Source organism: Polypterus senegalus, chromosome 13 (assembly GCF_016835505.1).
Source record: "Polypterus senegalus isolate Bchr_013 chromosome 13, ASM1683550v1, whole genome shotgun sequence".
Classification (NCBI taxonomy): Eukaryota; Metazoa; Chordata; class Cladistia; order Polypteriformes; family Polypteridae; genus Polypterus; species Polypterus senegalus.
In genome coordinates, this window is record NC_053166.1 from 104,343,591 (window position 1) to 104,363,694 (window position 20,104).

At 37.7% G+C, this 20,104-nt stretch overlaps 1 long non-coding RNA gene across 2 annotated transcripts; it reads right to left on the bottom strand.

Annotated features, from left to right (window-relative positions):
* Window positions 1-1,733: 1,733 nt before the first annotated feature.
* On the bottom strand, window positions 1,734-16,679 carry LOC120542907. Of its 2 annotated transcripts, none has more exons than XR_005636253.1 (3): window positions 16,608-16,679; window positions 3,474-3,622; window positions 1,734-2,281 (listed from the first exon to the last, which is right to left on the bottom strand). It is a non-coding gene; the product is annotated as an uncharacterized LOC120542907 (long non-coding RNA). The 2 variants fall into 2 exon arrangements; XR_005636252.1 differs by having other exon boundaries at window positions 16,584-16,666.
* Window positions 16,680-20,104: the final 3,425 nt, after the last annotated feature.

The following is a 20,104-nucleotide window of genomic DNA, read 5'->3' on the forward strand; positions in this document are numbered from 1 at the left end:
ATGTCACTAGGTGGTTCCTCGAATTACAACCTTACAAGTTCAGAGTCACTTTTCGTCGGGGTTCTCTTCAGACCAACGCGGATGCTCTCTCCCAGACCTTTGACCTCTCGGTTCAGGCCGCCCGACCTAATGGTGCGAATAGGTGAGTGAATGGCTACAGGATGGGGGGTTGTATGATGGTCCTAATGCTTCTCTTTCTGACCCTGCAGAACGAAGGAAGTAAAATAATCAATCCATACCCTCAACTGCCCATATTTCAATCGGTTCACCATATACTTCAGATCAAATAACGTCACTTCTGGATCCACCATGATGACATCACTTCCGGCTCCTACAGATGACGTCACCTCCGGTGCCACCATGATGACGTCACTTCTGGCTCCTACAGATGATGTCACTTCCGGCTCCGCCATGATGATGTCACTTCATGCTCCTACAGATGACATCACTTCCTGCTTCCATCATTTCCTGTAGCCATCATATTTAAACCGACTGAACCTTATCACACTTGTCGAATGTCTGATAAAAGTTTTCTTTATCATCCTTGACCAACAAATCATTATACAGGGCCATTCCCCAAACCTTTATGCTTGTCTTTGTGACTAACATATCACAATATATATAACATATGTAGTGTTTATTTTCCCACTCAAGTAATAAATTACATAAAGTCCCCTTTCCATTTTTATTTATTGTTGCAATTTCCCTCTGTGGACAAACTGTGTTTAAAAATATTTTTAGTTATTAATTATTAATAATAAAATTGTGATTTGTCTTAAGGCATCAAGTTTACAAAACCTAATGTAGCCAACCAGTTTTATATAAATAAATGGACCTTTTTCCAACAATAGAAAAGAATGTAACACAGTGTTGCATGGCATTGTGCTGAATGTCCCCTTATGTGTTAACTGTGACTGTCCACTTGTTAAGATTCTCTAATTTGTTCGCAGTCGTGCAATCAGGTCCGATGCTGAAGGAATCAAAACTATAAAGCCACAGGTTCAAATCCTTTATTCCAATGGCTATTAATCTTCAAAAGAAGTTCAAATTTACATGCACAGACTTAAATTGAGTGAACTGTTGTGACTTCAATTAATCATTAGTCAAATCTATATGTCAATTTAATTTTTATGTGGGATACATTTGATCTATTTTTTACAGTAAGTGCTTGCTGCTATAGTTGATATTTGTACTAAGTTTGTTCTTAGTGATGTGTTTTAATGTTGTTTCAAGTTGTCTATGTAAACCCCCCCTGAAAAACCAAACTTACCTATTAAGACAATAAAAGTGAACTGAATTTAACAGCTGTAAAATAAAATTTTCTCCAGTAACTGAGCAGACAGCATGAAATAGTTTAGTTTATGATGAACGCCATGTGGACAGAGGGCAGTGACAGATCCAGTAAATTTTTATAACTTTAAAAATGGAAATACAATACACTTTTCCATACATTTTTTAAAATAAATAGTATGTTTTAAAATAACAAAAGTGAAAGATGTGGGAACAATGTTTAAAAATAAAAAAACAATTATACACACAACAGTGAGAGTCATATGAGTAGAAAAATCAGTAATCATAAAGATGTATAAATGGTAAATGGATTTAACTTGAACACAAATACAATGAAAATGGCTAACAATGGGGTGGTGTTAAAAACTATTAGGGAAAGAGAACACAAACATATTTACTGATTTTTACCTTAGTATTTAAAAAAAATGTTAGCCAAGGTTTTGAACGCAGTAAAATCGAAATAAATCATTAAATTTGTCAAAAAAGGGATACATGCTATTTTAGCTTTATGAACAAGATATTTCTCAGAGTCAGAGTTATCCTGCAATATTCCACAAAAAGTTTTTTCTATTTAAAGTGCCATTTTTCCTGATCTGTCCCTTAAAAGTTGTTCAGAAATATTTCTATATCACCTTTACTTACAAAAAAAAATATACAGTCACAAAGAAAATTGAAGGTTTTATAAAAGTAAATAAGAAGTAAATGGATGGGTCCTTGTCCTTTGTAATAAATACACTGCATGGTCAAATGGCCACGGACAAAAACAAACTTGCAGCCTTCAAGGATGCTGGAGATGATAAACCTCTGGGGGTCTAACGCCAAAGCCCAAACAACCCCCTCTGCACATTCCAGCATACATAATTGTGGCCATTTCAGACCAATCCAATTCCATTTCAGGACATCTGGTGAACTGTTCTTCCCTCCGGCATCACCGGCATTTGGAGCTGAAGTAACAAATGGTCAAGATGCAGGGGGGCACCACTATAATAAACTGGAAAAAGAAAACAGAGAAAAACCAGCAGAGTTACTGCTCCTTGCAGATCTTACAAACTGTACACAGTACCATTTCTAATCTATTACAACCGATGCAAGGAATTGAGAAAAAGCCAAATTAGAAAAGTGGGCTTGTTGAAGTTTTTTGAAATGCTCGACATTTGTAGCCTGGCACTTCAGTATTGGTAAAGCATTCCAGATTTTTTTGCATGAGTACACAAAGCTGCAGGTGTTTATGGTTTAAACTTGAAATAAAAAGAAAAGCAATGTTTGAGAAAAGAAATGTTGGGAGCAGACACTCCAAAATATAGGCTGGGTCTAAAATACTCAGAGCCTTCTATATATTTAATAGAACCTTGAAATCAATTCTATGTGGGACAGGCAGCCAGTGTAATGAGACAGACATCTGTCCTTCCTTCTTGTTTGATTGCTGCCCCCTAACAAAACTGGACTGTTCCACCTCACTATAACTGTTAAAAACATAAATGATGTTTACTCACTAAATTCAAGCATTAATAAATTGTACCCTTCTTGTTCTGCCTCCTTTCTTGGTATACCTTTACAGCAATCATTATCAAAGTAAACCATCACAATAGATAAAGGTCTGCTTAGAGTAAAGTCTAACTATTATTTAATTTAATTGCTGTAGTTTTTTGTTGGATTCTGAAAGACCCCCAACTTAATTGTCATTATATGTAGCATCATTTTTTTTTCTTTTACATTATGCATACAGTAGACATTGTGTTACAATCTCAGTATATCTGAACTTCTACTGTGATGTGTTCAGGTGTTGTTACTTACATGAAAACATCTTCGTTTTTCTCTCCTGCCTTAGTTTTGTTTTAGGTTAAAATTAAGTCTTGGTTCTTTCAAAATCCAACAACAAAGCAAAGTAGCTTAAGAAAATAAATGTTATTTTGCAACATGGAACAACATCCTTGTATAACGAGTTGGCACTAATGTACCTCAGTCTCTGTGTTTGTGAGGATTCACACTCTGAGGCTTTCCTGTCTAAAATTAAAAAGCTTGTGTTAGTTACTGGACACAGTAAACAAACATATGGTACAGTATTCAAGCCAGCAAAATATTACAATATATATTATTAGTACCAAATTAGTAATAAATATGGGGAGTCTTTGCAGGAATTGTGCACAAATTACTTCTGAAACTGAAAGCCTCAGTAGTCTTACCTGTAGAAATAGTAAATCTAACATGAATTGCACATCATCCCAAATTGGGAATCTTAAAAACAGAAGAAAAGGACATCCAATTGTGTCTCAGAATTCGGGTAAACTGGCATCTGTTCAACAACACGGAAGGCTGATTATCACCGGGTATCCTGTAGGATCAAGAAAAAAAATACAACAAAGGAAATAAGTTATTTCTAAGGTGCAACCCTTCTCCATTATATTCAGTTAAATGTATGTGTGTGTATTTCTCCTAAACCAACAGCTTAAACGGTAAGATGACATGAGACAACAGCAGGTGCTCAGCCTGTCATTGTGCCACATCAGACGCATACCACACTTCCCAGATGGCTTTGGATATAAATTTTAAAATCGCCTGCTTTTGTGCCATAGAGTTTTTTTCTGCCAAACAAGGTTAAAGAAATTAATTTCAAAATTATGAATAAATAGTACCGAACTAATAAATTAATTCATTAGTATGATATATCCATCCCTGATGGAGGATCACAGGAATCATGGGAAAGAGGGGTCCTTTCATCGGAGCAACGTTTCAGCCGTGGCATGGCCAAATGGGGAGGCAACTAGATGGATGAGGTCTCCAGGACTCTAAAAATATCCAAACCTAATTATGTCATATCATCTACTGTTAAACCGTAATTCTAAAATTTTTATTATTATGCTGTCTTAAGGAATTGTTCTGTTGTGTATATTGTATTGTATTGACCCCCTACTTTTGACACCCACTGCACGCCCAACCTACCTGGAAAGGGGTCTCTCTTTGAACTGCCTTTCCCGAGGTTTCTTCCATTTTCCCTACAAGGTTTTATTGGGAGTTTTTCCTTGTCTTCTCAGAGAGTCAAGGCTGGGGGGCTGTCAAAAGGCAGGGCCTGTTAAAGCCCATTGCGGCACTTCCTGTGTGATTTTGGGCTATACAAAAATAAACTGTATTGTATTGTATTGTATATTAAAATATCCCCAAAATGTCTTTTTTGTACAATGAAGAAAAATTCTCTCTCGCGATTCTTTTACTTCTGCTCCAATGCCAAAATATTTACTTCTGTTACTGTCTTGAATGACAAAATAACATCTCACTGTTTAAATATTGTTTTTCTTCATATACAATTTTAAAGACTAAATGTTAGAAAATGTAGTAACTGTGGTTTCCTTGCTTCCTAAATTTCCTATACGTAAGTGTAAAGTTCAGAATGTTAGACCCTCTATTACAGGGGTGCTCACACTTTTTCGGCTTGCAAGCTACTTTTAAAATGACCAGGTCGAAATGATCTACCTACTTTAAAAATTATATATATATATCTATACTAATAAAAGGCAAAGCCCTCACTCACTCACTCACTCACTGACTCACTCACTGACTCATCACTAATTCTCCAACTTCCCGTGTAGGTAGAAGGCTGAAATTTGGCAGGCTTATTCCTTACAGCTTACTTACAAAAGTTGGGCAGGTTTCATTTCGAAATTCTACGCATAAGGGTCATAACTGGAAGCTATTTTTTCCCATATAATGTAATGGGAGTCTTGAGTTGGAGATGGCGCGGGGGGCGGAGTTTCGTGTGACATCATCACGCCTCCTACGTAAGTGCGTAGAGAACAAGGAAGAACTCCAGCGATGAGCACAAAACGCCATTTCACAATTGAGAAGGCAGAAAAACATTATGAAGCAAATGATGCATACAAGCATATTCATAAGTACAGCTACTGCGGAAACAAAGCACGTGAACCGTAAGTTTATATTAAATTAAGTTCATAGACAGGCTGCCACTAGCGTTTGTAATTTAGTGCCTGCCCATATAAGGCCGTCCATCAGCGGCAATCCAATACAAACACTGCCGGTAAATATTCACGTGTGAAGGACTGTGCTTATGCAGAGGAAGATGAGATGGTCAGGGTGGTGTTTGGCACAAACTCATTGAAACTGCGAGAGAAACTTTTAAGTGCCGGGTCTTAGCTGACATTACGAGATGGCACCAGTACAGCTGGGAACCTTCGATGCAAGAACACCAAGCGGCTCCGTGAACTGGCGCGTGCACAGACAAAAGCAACAGTTCCAAAGAGTGCTGAACAAAACCGAATTACACAATTGAGAAGGCAGCAAAAAAATATGAAGCGTCTTATACATACAATCATATTCATAAGTGCAGCTACTGCGGAAACAAAGCACACGGTGGAAAAAGTGAATGTCCTGCTAAAGGAAGACAGTGTAAAAAAAAACCCGTGCATGCAGTTTGTCACATCACAGATAAAAGGAAGGCGAGCTGTTTATTGATGCAGTAAGGAACTAATCGATGAATGAAACCTCTTATCTTTACAGCGATTGACAAACACGGAATGTAACTTGAACACATCCTACAAATACGAGCCTGATTGAAAGAAATAATGATAATCAAATCCTTGATGACAGCAACATTCAATAACACTCACAAAACAATTACTGTATATTGACAATCATGTTACGTTATTTTTAAAATGTTCCCTTTTCTTTTCATAACTTCTACTTCTCCACTGCGATACGGGTATATATATATAAATGTATATATATACCCGATCTACAATACATACTTTAGCATAGACAAGCCACACGCTGTGGTGCAATTGTAGAGTCTTAAGCCTCTAACGCCGACATTCGAGGTTGATTCGAGAGGGATGTACTGACTATGTACGCGCTACCGATTCATTTTACCTTCGCATCTCCTTGGTTTGGGACGTATGAAAAATATTAGGTTAACGCAGAATCATGTTACGTTATTTTTAAAATTTTCCCTTTCTTAGCACAAGCACAGCTGAGAAGCTTCGATGCATGTACTCCATAGCGTTAAAAATAGCGCATTTAATCACACTTTCAATTCCAAGCAAGCGGGAACTTTTGTCAATGCATGATTTCCTGGTACATCCATTACACTGATGCACACATCACAGCTACAAAAATGTTAGAGTCGGAATAAAGCGTTTCCTACGACTGATCATTTCGACTACCCGAGAAGCCTTGATAAAAGCATGGTTTTGTGCACACTGAAAAGCAAGCAAAATTAGATGCATTACAGAAAGCGGACTTTGTGGCTCTTACTGGGGATCATTGGACTTCCGTGACCGTTAGTAATTCTAAATACATCTAATTACAAAATGTTCAATGATCACACTGTTTTAGCCTAATGTACAAAATAATTTTGGCTAATGTTACTCAGAGTTTAAAGAGTAAGCTGGTCAAATTACCTTTTATGTTTCTGACTTATTTTTTAAGAAGAAAAACTGCACTTTATGGTGAAATTTTGGTTATTATTATTTAAAGACAATACTATTCTGAAAATGTACTTAAAGTACTTAAACTACCACTTTATTTTTAAGTCTGCCCAATTTTAACCAGGGATGATATTTTTGTTTCTGTTTTGAATTGAAATGCAGTTTAAAGCTTTTTTCAGAAATTAAAACAGCTTCAGTTTACAATATTCATGTCCATGTCTATTATTTGATTCTGTAAGCCCACTAAAACCGTTTTAAATTAAAAAAAATTTGCGATTTGGGGCAAATTTACATGTCCGATTACATACGATTAATCAAGATTAATTCTTACACAGCCTCTAATTAATTGGATTAATTTTTTAATCGAGTCCCACCTAATATATATATGTAGATATATATATGTAGATTTGTATATATATGTGTATATACAGTATATATGTAGATATGGATATGTTGTATATACAGTATGTGTATATATGTATATGTATATATATGTATGTGTGTATATGTATATATATATAACTGTATATATATATGTGTACAATTACATTAACAATCATCTTACGTTATTTTTAAAATGTTTGCTTTTCTTTTCATAACTTCTTTAACACACTATTCTCGCTGGCTGGTATTCTATATATATATATATATATATATATATATATATATATATATATATATATATATATATATATATATATATATATATATGACAACAACACTCATCACTCACAACAGTGACAAAACAATTACATTGACAATCATGTTACGTTATTTACAAAATGTTTCCTTTTCTTTTTCATTGCTTCTTTAACACACTACTTCTCCGCTGCGAAGCGCGGGTATTTTGCTAGTATATATATATACACACTAGGGGCTTTGCTTGCCAACCCCTGTGTTTGGTTAATCAGATATACAATTTTAAGTTTTTTTTTTCTTTGGAATTGTTTCAATTTCATTATTTGCACTTTTACTTTAAAGCTTCATTAAAAACAATAGTTTTTGGAGACACATTGTGACAATGCAACATATAACTGCCCGTGAGTGAATATCTGTTTCTCTAATAAATAATACGACTTTTCTAATGTTTGTCCTTGTGATTTCTTGATTGTCATAGCAAAAGCTATTCTCACAGTAAACTGTAAACATTTTAATACAAATGGCATATCATGATTTCCTTTGGTGTGTAATGTTATTCGCGGAATATTTACATTACCATTCTTTTTGCCTGTTAAAATTTGCATCGCTTCTCCATGATCATAAATATACACCGGACCGAATTGTGTATTCTTCGAAATTCAATTTGTCGTTGCTTTAACTGTTGCGGGACCACAGATTCTCATAGCGTATGGTCTATTATTGTGTAAATCCACGCTTTGTGCATAAGAATGATGCAAATGTGAAAAGACTCTACTCTTTGCTTTTTATTTCTGACCTCGATTTATCCTGCATTTTTTTCAATTACACCTGCTTCTGATAATTAATCACCTTTTGTTTTTTGAGGTAATGCGATCTTTTCTCTTTTCTTTGATACTGTAGCGACTGGCATGATAAAGTGTCACAAAAGTTTTACTTAAACAATTGCTGACTTCATAACCCTTAACACAACTTTCTAGCACCCTCTCCAACCCCTCATCCCTCGCGTCTCGCCCCCCTTCACCATATCAATCAATACCCCGCTATCAGTCTTCCGTGCTGCACTCCGCCCTCCGTCAATAGTCACTTAAAGCCCAAAAGGCCGCAACCTGGCTGGGACGCTGCAATACTTTCTAATTTTAGTGGTTTCATAATCTCTTATCTGCCTTTTTTTCTCTCCAACACCTTTTGGTGTCTATTCTCCGTATTGTCCTGATACGATTTATATGTTTTAAGAGCACAGTATGTGTGTGCACTACTTGCTTTTACACGACTGACTATTTTTTGATGCATGTGCTCTTGTATAATATCATTTCTGAATAGGGCGTCTTGCAAAAATCTCATGTTCCATGTCCCCGCGAGACGGCCCTGGCACCAAGTCTCATGTTTACGGTCCCCGCAAGACGCTCCGTCCCCGTGGTCTTATTTGTTAATACTGCTTGTAAGTAGGGCGTGTCTTGCAGGAATCTCGTTCTATGTTCCCGTGAAACGCAAGTCTCTTTCGTCTCGCGGGTCTTTTAAATGTCTTCCGAGAGAAGATCACGTATCATAGCCTTGCTTTTGCTTTCCGGGATATGATTTCTTTTTATAATAGAGAGATATATACTGAGTATACTTTATACATAAAATATATGTTGTCTTTCTTTGCATAACTGAATAACCTTTATGGCACAATAACAATTCAATACATTTATGGTCACTTCAGTATTTGGATTTAATAATCTTCATGTGGGAAAAGGCTGACTCACATAAATAAGTAGAGCTGAATAATGCAGTCAAGGAGGTAGCTCACTTCTTATTCTTAATGATCGAGTGACTCACCCGGAACGATACTTCGTTGTGTCTGCCTTTGCTTTTGAATCCAGCCAAGTGATAAATGACACCTATCCAATTAATTGCGATTTTAGTTCCCTCTCCTATCTCTTTCTCAGATCGCTTTTCAGAAGGAAGTCGGTTTCTTAGTTTTTATGAACAGTTCGAAAGTACCTTTCCACATTTTCCTTCTTTAAAATAGCAACGATAGATTGACAGATCAGACAAACTCACTTTGATTGTGGCATTGTGAGAAAAAAAAATCCTCTTTCAATTCCACATCCAGCCCATACCCTCCCCAAACATTTTTTTTTAAATCCCGTTTTTAGTCGTTATAAATTGGAAGGCTAACTAGATCACAGCCAGAGTTTTGCAGTAGCTCGCACATTTGATTGTGCGTGCGAGATTTCCAGTGTGTTAGAAGAAAAGAGATCTCAGACTGGCCACCTTGTATGTCAATCAAGTGGCAAATGCTATAGGGAGGATATATGATAGACTAACGTTTAAAAAAAATTTTTTTTGAATGCAACGCGATCTACCTGCACTATCTTTGCGATCAACGCATTGGGCACCTCTGTTCTATTACATTTTTCTGTATGGACATTAATATGCTAAAAATAGCTTTAAAAAATAGAAAAAACACTAAAGCAATTAAAACATGTAAGATTCTGAGCTGCTTCATTAACAACTTGTAATGCTATTATCTGCATCACGCTTTCTTATAATAACTTAGCTGTTTCTAATCTTCTATGTAATTTAGCCTTCATCATTATATATTTGTTAACCTTATTATGGAAAACTATTGTATTGATGTAATCTGATATCAGCATAATAATACAAAAATACTGATGGCTTTGGATGGCACACTTTACACCGGTCGAGTGTCAGACGTGCACTCCTAGTTCTATTCCTAATTTGACACCTAGATTACATTGTTTTTCTTAATTATTAGCATGCCATTCACTGTTTAAGATAAAAAAAATATAGACAAATGCTAAAAGAAACACGTCACCAAATGCTAATAGGGTGTTACAAAAAGAGTGACATACATCCATTAATCCATTAACCCTAATACGAAAAATGCTGTGACTATTACGTTTAAACCACGAGATTACAAAAATTGTATTGCAACTGAAAATGAAAATCTGTCACCTTTTTTATCAATATGATGCACTTACAAAAAGTTATACAAATCCATTATAAAGTTCACAAACACACGTCGCATTTAATTTCACACTCTCTGCATTTTACTGGAGTAAAATTTTTCAGGTGACAAATATTCTTCCAAGACGTTATAAAATTCAAAAGTTGCCATCTTTTCCAGTAAGAAGTCCACTTATAGACTGAGATAAATGGCAACACAAAAATAACTGGCAAGTACAATTCAAACCTGACATTAGACACACTCAGTACAAATCAGGCAGCGTCGTGAAATCAATTTTAATTAAGCAGAGAGCACGTGCACGAGACAAATCAGATGGGGATTATGTCGCAAAATAAAAAAAACATACATCTGGCACAGCCGTATTAGTAAAGTTCTGTTCATGCACGTATGGCTCGGTTTGTCTTTGTGTGAGAAGGGTCCGGCTGCAGACTTGGCCTGCCACAATCCACTCCACAACCGCCCACAGGCCGTAGAAAGAAAAGGAGAAGGGCTGCTGTACAGTTTTTCCAATTCAAAAAAAAGGAGCTGAAAACGTTTTCCGACACGGAACAATGGCACAACAGAACCAGGTATGGACTCACAGAATAAAAAGCTTAGTATATTTAAAGAAACTTTAGATTCATTAAACAAAACTAATGAGATGTACGATTATATACTGTATAGTGAATCCAAGTGTTCTCTATTTATCGTCATTACTTAATATCCTATTCTTAAGGAAATCGTTGTAATTATTTTAACCTCTTGTATTATGTCTTTTTAATATTTGCCATATTATTTCATCTATATTAACTTTTTCACTTACAGTATTTATGAGATGTTATGTAGAGAATCTGCAATGTTAGTAAACAATATGAAAGTTATTTATGTTTATGGCCGTCATTAACGTACATTAAATATCTTATTTAACTTGATTTTTCTGTAGTTAAGTTAACTATTTATAAAAGCACGTTAGCACTTTCTGATAGATTAGTATTACATATTATTTTTGTCTTGATTTCCACAGTCACATTTCTCTATAAAGAGAATATAAAAACAACTTTGATTACATTGATTAAATATCCAAATGAATCCAAGTGCCCTCTTTGTAAAAAGCAAAGAGACTACAGCATCCTGCTGCCTGCCTTCAGAGTCATGAAGACAACATTGTCAAGTATGCAGGTAGTGTATGTATGCCAGGAGTGTGTGCTTGCGAACAATACTGACGTTTAGATTTCTGAACTGGAACTTTTTTAAATACAGTTTAAAAAGCTGAGCATTTTCTGTTGTTTGGCAGGTTTTACTATTTACAGATGTAACACAGGCTGTGTCCCAAGTGGCCAATTCCATTGTTGTTTATGTTTAAAAGTCACTGTCAACAGTTTACTGTATGTCAGTATTTAATATTTTTCTTTGATTAATTTTTTTTACCCTTTGTATTAGGGCCTCCCTAGTGTGTGCTTGGTGTGTGGGTGTGTGCGCGCCCTGCAGTGGATTGGCTCTATCAGACCCTCGTGACCCTGTAATTAGGATATAGCGGGTTGGATAATGGATGGATGGATGTATTAGGGCCTTCCAAGTCAGATGAATAACCATGGTATGAGCATTTCATATTGTAACAATATTTGTTTGTATGTCTGTATTTAATGTTGTGTCCAGGTTTCCAAAAGGACCATTTTGTGGTGTCTCTGTATTTCATCCTCGAGGTCCCCTTCAATTGTAATAAGGTGTATCTCAACTTTAGTCCTCACTTCTTTCATTGTAATATTTCTAGAGGGTGGATTATATTTGGTTGCTGGTTCCCATTTTTGTCACATTCTACAATTTGTGTTGGATATTTGTGTTATGTTTAATTTATTTTATTATATATATATATATCTTTTTTTAATTCCAGCATACTGTCCATAGTGGTTTTGAAGTTCCAGAAATGCCTACCTTTCAAAATCCAAATATTTTAAATGTATGTTTATAATGGTTTGCATAAATATTTTTGTAACATTAAACTCCTTTTAACAACGTGACTCTGCTCAGTCCTCTTTAGAATGACATGCCAGCTTTGAGGAAGTGCTAGTGTAGAATGTTATCTGAGAACTCCAGCCCCAAGGGGAAAATGAAATTTAAATTTCTTTTAATAACTTTTATTCACTTCTGTGGTAATGTGGCAAATATACTTAGCCATATTGTAAATCAAAGACAAATAGTCAAAATGTTTACCATTATAAACTTAGTGCTTCTTTTTGAAATCACTGAAGTAACTGCTCACATCAGACTGAGCGAGAAAACGCCCTTCTAAATGAAGGCCAAGAGCAAACAAAAAATTAGAAGGTACAGAAATAATGGACAGCCAGGACAGGGTCATTTATTGTGCTTATTCTTTTGGTTCTTTTTTTAACATTTCCTTAGGTAAATATTATTTTCTCTGTTTTCAGGTTTAGACTTTATTGAGCCATTAATGGGAAGACGGAGTAAAGACTTGGCACTACATCTTAAATTAAAAAAATATATATCTTGCTATTCTGTTCCATAGCACTGCGTTTTCCAGATCTTTTCTTTTAGAAGAAACGTCAGCCACCCTTCTCCAACATTCAGCACAGGGCGCCGATGAGCAGGTACAGACACATCATTTTATAAACTTCCATAAGAAAGATGAATTACATTTTGTTGATGCTGGCTTACAATGCCTATGGTATAGAAAATAAAATGTATAAAAAGACTTAATGCTTGTCTCAGATGCCTACTGTTAATCATTAAGCAGTAAGAATCAAAGCCCAAAAGACTAAAAGCCTGTTTTACATCTTCTGACAAACTGGAGTACTAGTACAACTCTTAACACTAGAATTACCAGAGGCTACGAAAAAACTCGTAATTCCGTCCCACCTTAAATTGCTTCTTAAATCCCTTCACACCTCTCCACCAGTGTCCTTTGTCCTCTAACTGTGCTGATAAAGAGAAGCTAGAAGCAGCCGGCTATTCCATCCCCCCACCAATTTAGAACGTGCACGAACTTCTCTCAGCTCATGCCTTGATTGAGTATCTGGGAGTGAAGTGGAGTTTTAGAAAGGAAATAATAGATCGTTATTTGGAACACACGCATTTCACGTCTGTTCCATTTCTACAGTAATCTGTGTAAACACATTGTGAAAACAGAAATGTTTTTTATATTCTAGTAGTAGATGACAAAATGTAGGCATAAACTATATAATGTATGAAGTGTGAAGTCCAAATATCAAAGAAACATTTTCACAAAAGGTACAAACATAACAGAACAATTGCACTTTTATTCAAAAATATAACTGCAGAAACAAAAAGCCGCCTTAACATGCGACATTGACACCTTTTTATTGTAACTGCCTCGGTGTTGCAATAGACTGCGTGTGTTCCAAATAACAATCTATTATTTCCACTCTAAAACTCCACTTCACTCCCAGATACTCAATCAAGGCATGAGCTGAGAGAAGTTTGTGCACGATCTAAATTGGTGGGGGGATGGAATAGCCGGCTGCTTCTAGCTTCTCTTTATCAGCACATTTAGAAGACAAAGGACGCTGGCGGAGAGGTGTGAAGGGATTTAACTCTTTTAGGGCAGATGTTGACTTTTGTCGACAGGAGGGGTTGAGGGCGAATGTCGACTAAAGTCGACATCCAGGGATAGAGGGCGATAATCAGCTGTTAATGGCGACAAATCTCACTGTCACGTCACAGGCATTCCCTCTGTGCTTGGAGGAATGCTAGACTTGTTGACTCGGCAACTAATCCTAGCGTGTGCGTGAGTTGCGAAATGTAAACAATGGCAAGATGGCATCAACATGTGACAAGGGAGCGAAGTGAGTGCAGAAAAGAAAACACTCGGCAGACAATGTTTTGCGCATTATCGCGGAGTCGGACTCTGATTTTTCAGAATCGGATTTTATTGACAGTGATCAGGAGATCGAGCAAGAGAGTGAGAAGCCGGCATCAGCTGATCAAACACCTGCTGATGCCGCGCCAGCGGATCTGCTGCCAGTTGAGCGCTTCGCGCAGCCGATGCATCTACGGCAAGGTTCGCGTGGGATAAATACACAGACATTGATCCGTTGAGAGCCGATCTGGCTACCGGACTTCACAAGACGGCATGGCTTGCTGTTGGACACGACAGATCATCAGCTGCTGTACTTCAGGCTGCTTTCTCCTGATGCTGCTTTTCAGCTACCGTCAGACGAGATAAACAGGTAGGCAGAGAAATTTTTTGAATCGCGGGCAGCGTTTGCATCGCATTCTCGTTTTTCAAAGTGTAAACCCACAACAAAAGAAGAGATGAAGCGTGCTGTGGTATTACAAATAGAGATGGGACAGAACTGGTGATATAACTTCAGCATTGGTTCAAACGTGCTTTGTCCCCTGGTGGCTTTGGACAGGTTATGCAGCATGGTGATAGGTACGTGCTGCTGCAAAGTTTTATTCACTTCTGTAATAAACAGAAGCAAATCCCATGGGGTGAGCCAGGCTATAATGCCATGCATAAAGTTCATAAAGTTTCAGAAGATGAAGAGGTGACAAAACGGTTTTCATGCGGGCAGAAAACTTGGTGGCAGTGGAATGGCACAATGGCAAAAGGGTGACTTGTCTCTCTACAGTACACGCTAACAATATATGTGAGAAAGTGCAGCAACAGACAATTGAAAAGTAGGCACCAAAGCAACACGTATTGTAAGCAGTGCAATGTGGCAATGACTGAAATTGGCTGCTTTGAGCGAGATCAGACTTTGCAGGACTTTGCTGTGTAAAATGTATGTGATATGTATGTGAAATCATAGAGTATGCAGGCTCATACAACATTTAAGACAGTAACATTTGTCAAAAGTAATTTGATTTGATATGTTAAACAATTGCTTTGTGTTTTTTTTTTTAAAAAATGTTAGTTTTTGGAAAAATATTCAGCCCTGGGAGATGAGAAATAAAAAAAAAGCCCTAAAAGAGTTAAGAAACGATTTAAGGTGGGACGGAATTACGAGTTTTTTCGTAGGCTCTGGTAATTCTAGTGTTAAAGGCCTTAAAACATTTGAAATGCATTGTGTGCTGTACTAATAATTGTGTATTGTAAGAAACATTGAAGACTTGTATAATCTGTGATCAAAAGCAGTAATGTTAATAATGTATAACAAATTAAATGTGCTGTACATTATTTTTTTTACTTTCCTTACATTCCTTGTAAATGTGGAGGAAAAGGCTATATGCTTTATAATGACCATTTAAAGAATTTTCTTTCTTTCTTTCTTTCTTTTTTTTAATAAAATGTATCACAGCAACATGGAATCCTTCAGCATTTTACTGAGGCAGAGAAGTGGAGTGCTGAGAATATTTCTGTGTTCAGGAGGTGAGTCTCACTCCCTTCATTACTGTCAATGGACAAAGACGACATTGAGGAGGCCCTTCAGAAATTTGATTTGCTATCTGAATTTCCAGAAGAAGAGGAGAGGGAATATGTCTTTAGACATATTTTTTCACATATGGAAGACATGCATCTGTTTTTAAATAACGTGAGAGGAAAAAGGAAAATGACTGTGTTTTGTGAGAAAACGTAACAAACATACATGTCCCTCATTGTTCATTTTTCATCCTACAATTCTTGTTCTATATTTTATATATTCTTTAACTTTTTTGTAATAAATGTTGCAAACCAACTGCCAGTTTCATCGCTTGGTACAATGGCAGGTTTTTTAAGAGGAAACTCTATAAAGAGGAACCTCAAAGCGGTAGGGAACATGAACTGTGAAACGACTGTTTAAAGTTACACTTGATAGACAACTTCAAATGTTGATAATTGGACAGGTGAGTTTTTGATTGTCATAGAGTAACAATAATCTCATTTGACGAAGTTCTGAATTCGCACAATATCATTTGCTGTAGTTGAATTTCATTCACAGTTATCTTGCCTTCAGATCCGCCCATAATGTCTCCGGTCTGCAGCAATAACCTTTTCAAATCAGCTGCTGACTGCACAGATATCAATGACATCATGAGCAGTATACCTCAAAATCACATCACAGGTGCGTTTGAAAGAAGCTTCAAAGCAGTGCTTCGAAAGCTCTACATGGTGTTGACACATCAGTAACGAGCAGCCCATCACTACTGGAGGATTCAACAAGTAACTTCTTGTTGTTGATGCCGACACCTCAAATGCTCAGTTTCCTTCCGTTAAAGAAGCCAGCCAGCATGGGAAAGGTACTATATAAATAAAATGTAATATTATTATTATCCTGTTCCATGTCTATTGCAGCTACCAAACTGACCTTTTTCCTACTCGCTGTCTATACCTTTCTCCAGGTGCCGGCTTCGGCCTCGGACCTTCTTGAATCCACCCGCAGTAACTTGCCTCCAGTTGCTCCCTCCAATTCTATCTCCCGCTTCTGACACCAATGCAACAATCTGGGTAAATAAAAACAGGAATACTCACAGTCATCAGGGCCTCTTTGCTTTTATTTTATTTTATCGTTGACTCCGCTATTCCGGAGTTACGCAGCAAAAAAACTCTTAAGTGCTTCCTAAAAACCAAAAAACGGGTTTTTACCCTTACAATTAGAAACCTCCCCTCCCAGCCCTCAAACAAGGTTAGAAAGTACGGAACCACTTTCAACGATTCATTAAGCAGTGCGCATGTCTTCTTGGTGAATTGAACCATATTCCACGTTTCATTACCCGGTGCGTATGTCTGTTCAGCGCAGCAAACAGTGTTCAACGTTTCATTAGCCAGTGCGCATGTCTGCTTGGTGCTTTGCACCGCATTAGACGGTTTCATTAACCATTGCTTTGTGCTTCTGTAATTGGAAGATTGGTTAGGAATGGTACATTCAGGAGAATTATCATTTTTATTTAAAGAAATGTTTTATTATTATGATGTACTGTGACTAAGACGTGTCCGGACCTTGAAGATGTGTTAACAAGGGAGGGATGCTGCAAGTAAAGTCAGATGTTTATTTTTGATAGCAGGTCCAGGTGTGTTTATCCCAAATGCTGCAGCACTAAAGTTAACCTTTAATGCCGACCGCCGTAAAAACTGTCGGGTTCTCTTTTCACCACAAAGGCGCTGAGTGTTTGAATGACAGTTGTAATTAAATGCTCAACTTAAGAGTGTCCTCATGTATGTCTGTGTGAAAGTGTGCTCGTGACTGATCTGCGCCATGTCTCTCGGCCTCACTGATATACTGTGGATTGACATCTTTGAATTTTGGGTGCAGCAGAACGAATTCAACCTGATCTGCCACAGTGGGTTTGTTATCGCCCTATTCAATGGTGATGAATAGAAGATAAATTATTGTGAATACATGAGCAGCCTTCCGCGAATAAGTCATCGCATTTTGATGGCAATTCTAAGTGGGGGTAATTCCAGAGCAGATTTCTTGTTTGATCCTTCCACAGTATCTCTCAAAATTATTTTGTTGAATTAGATTCTAAATACATCATTCCTTAACTTTTTTTTAGGTGACCCTTTTATCAGACTTGAACTCGGGTTGGCACTCCACACAAAATACAAAATGTCTTAGTCATTCAAGCCAAAAGACGTCATCTTTTCTTTGTAGCGAACTCGCCAATTTTGTACTTCAAAAAATATTTTAATATATTAATAAGTGAAACATCTCATTAATTGATTGAATAACATCTGTCAATTTAAGGGTTTTCTTTCTCAAATGTGCTCACCTATATTAAGGGAAAGTAGAGGGTTATACCTTTATTTTCTATCTACTTGGTTTTAAATAAGTAAGAACAAAGAAAGAATTTGAGGACAAATGAGAAGGATTTTTATTTATTTATTTAAATTACAACATTAGGGGCCATGGATCCCCAAATGATGGCTGATTAAATGTGATCTTAAGAAAAGATGAAGGCTAATAATAATACTAATAAAATGATCAATAATAATGATACAATGTAAAAGGGAAATATTTATTAAAAGGACCGGAACTCCATTAGTGAGGCATTTTATTTTGTTTTAGTAAAACTCTACCTTATTGTATAGTACATTGTGCCGGTCAGCATAAGTTTTATATACCTGTATATATATAGTGTGATGGACGGCTGGAGATCTTGCCCAGACAAGACGCCCTTTTGAAGAGAAGACCAGGGGAATGGACATACTACCAGCAGTACCTCCCCTGGGACATGAGAGGGCAGCCCCCTTGGTTTACATCGGGGCCATGGAATCTTCCATCCATCCATTTTTCAACCCGCTGAATCCGAACACAGGGTCACGGGAGCCAATCCCAGCCAACACAGGAACCAAACCCACCGCAGGAAACACACAAACTAGGGCCAATTTAGAATTGCCAATCCACCTAGCCTGCATGTCTTTGGACTGTGAGAGGAAACTGGAGCACCTGGAGGAAACCCACGCAGACACAGGGAGAACATGCAAACTCCACACAGGGAGGACCTGGGAAGCAAACTCGGGTCTCCTAACTGCGAGGCAGCAGCGCTACCACTGCGCCACCCGGCCACGAAATTTTTCACTATATATATATATTGTGACAACAACGAGACTTTAGACATTATAAAAGTTTGGAGCAGCCACCTGCATATTATGTCCTGGCTGCAAAACGTTTGCAAAAGTTTGAACAGAGATGTTCACACGACTGAGTCCAACATAGAACTGAATACTTGGAGGTAAGATGGTGGTTTTAAGGGCTGGGAAAGGAAATGTCATCAGAGGTGAAGGAAGTGACATCATCAGAGGTACCGGGACCTGGCGAGATTTCTCGGGAATGGTCTGAGAAACTGAGAGAGACAGTCAGTACACTCTGCCACCCCCTGGTCTGGTGTAGTATTACATTTACTCGGGCCCTTTAGCTGTCTCCTACTCGCACAAGAGGTAGTACCTCAACTGGGTAATCACCCATTTAATCGCAAGTTCCTCCCGTTCCACTGCCGCATACCTGGTCTCCCGATCCAACAGTTTCTGGCTGAGGTACATGACAGGGTATTCTGTACCATCAACGTTTTGGCTCAACACGGCACCGAGACCTGTGTCCGGAGCGTCGGTCTGGAGAATGAAAGGAAGAGAGAAATCGTGAGCTTTCAAAATTGGTGTAGACGTAAGGGCCTGTTTTAAGTCACTAAATGCAGCCTCAATTGAATCATCCGATACCACATTGTTAGGATCCCTCTTCTTTGTTAAGTCAGTCAAGGGCGCCACTCTCTCTGAAAACCAGGGTACAAACCGGCGATAGTGCTAGTCTGAGAAAGGCTTGAACCTGCCACTTGGTTCATGTACGGGGCCATCATATTATGGCTTCTATCTTCGAACACTGTGGTTTTACTGTACCCCGATCCACCAGCTAGCCCAAATATTTAGAAAAACATTTCTTTGGATTAATTCGAAATCCAGCTTTTCCTAGTATCCATAACACCACAGTGACCACCTGTATGTGGTCCTTTCATGTTCTGTAATAGATGACGATGTCATTCAGATAGGCATCACTGTACACATTATGGGGGCGGAGCACTCTATCCACCAGACTCTGAAAAGTCGCAGGTGCCCCATGTAACCCGAATGGAAGGACACAATACTGCCAGTGTCCATTAGGGATAGTGAACACGGTCTTAACCTTCGCGGAATCCATTAAAGGAATCTGCCCGTACCCCTTAGTCATGTCAAGTGTGGTCAAAGACTTAGCTTGGCCAAGCCTTTCGAGTAGGTCGTCCACTCACGGCATCAGATAAGCATCAAATTGGGATACTTGATTAAGCCGACGGAAGTCACTGCAAAACCTGCATCTCCCTTCAGGCTTATTAACCAAGATGATTGGACTGGACCTGG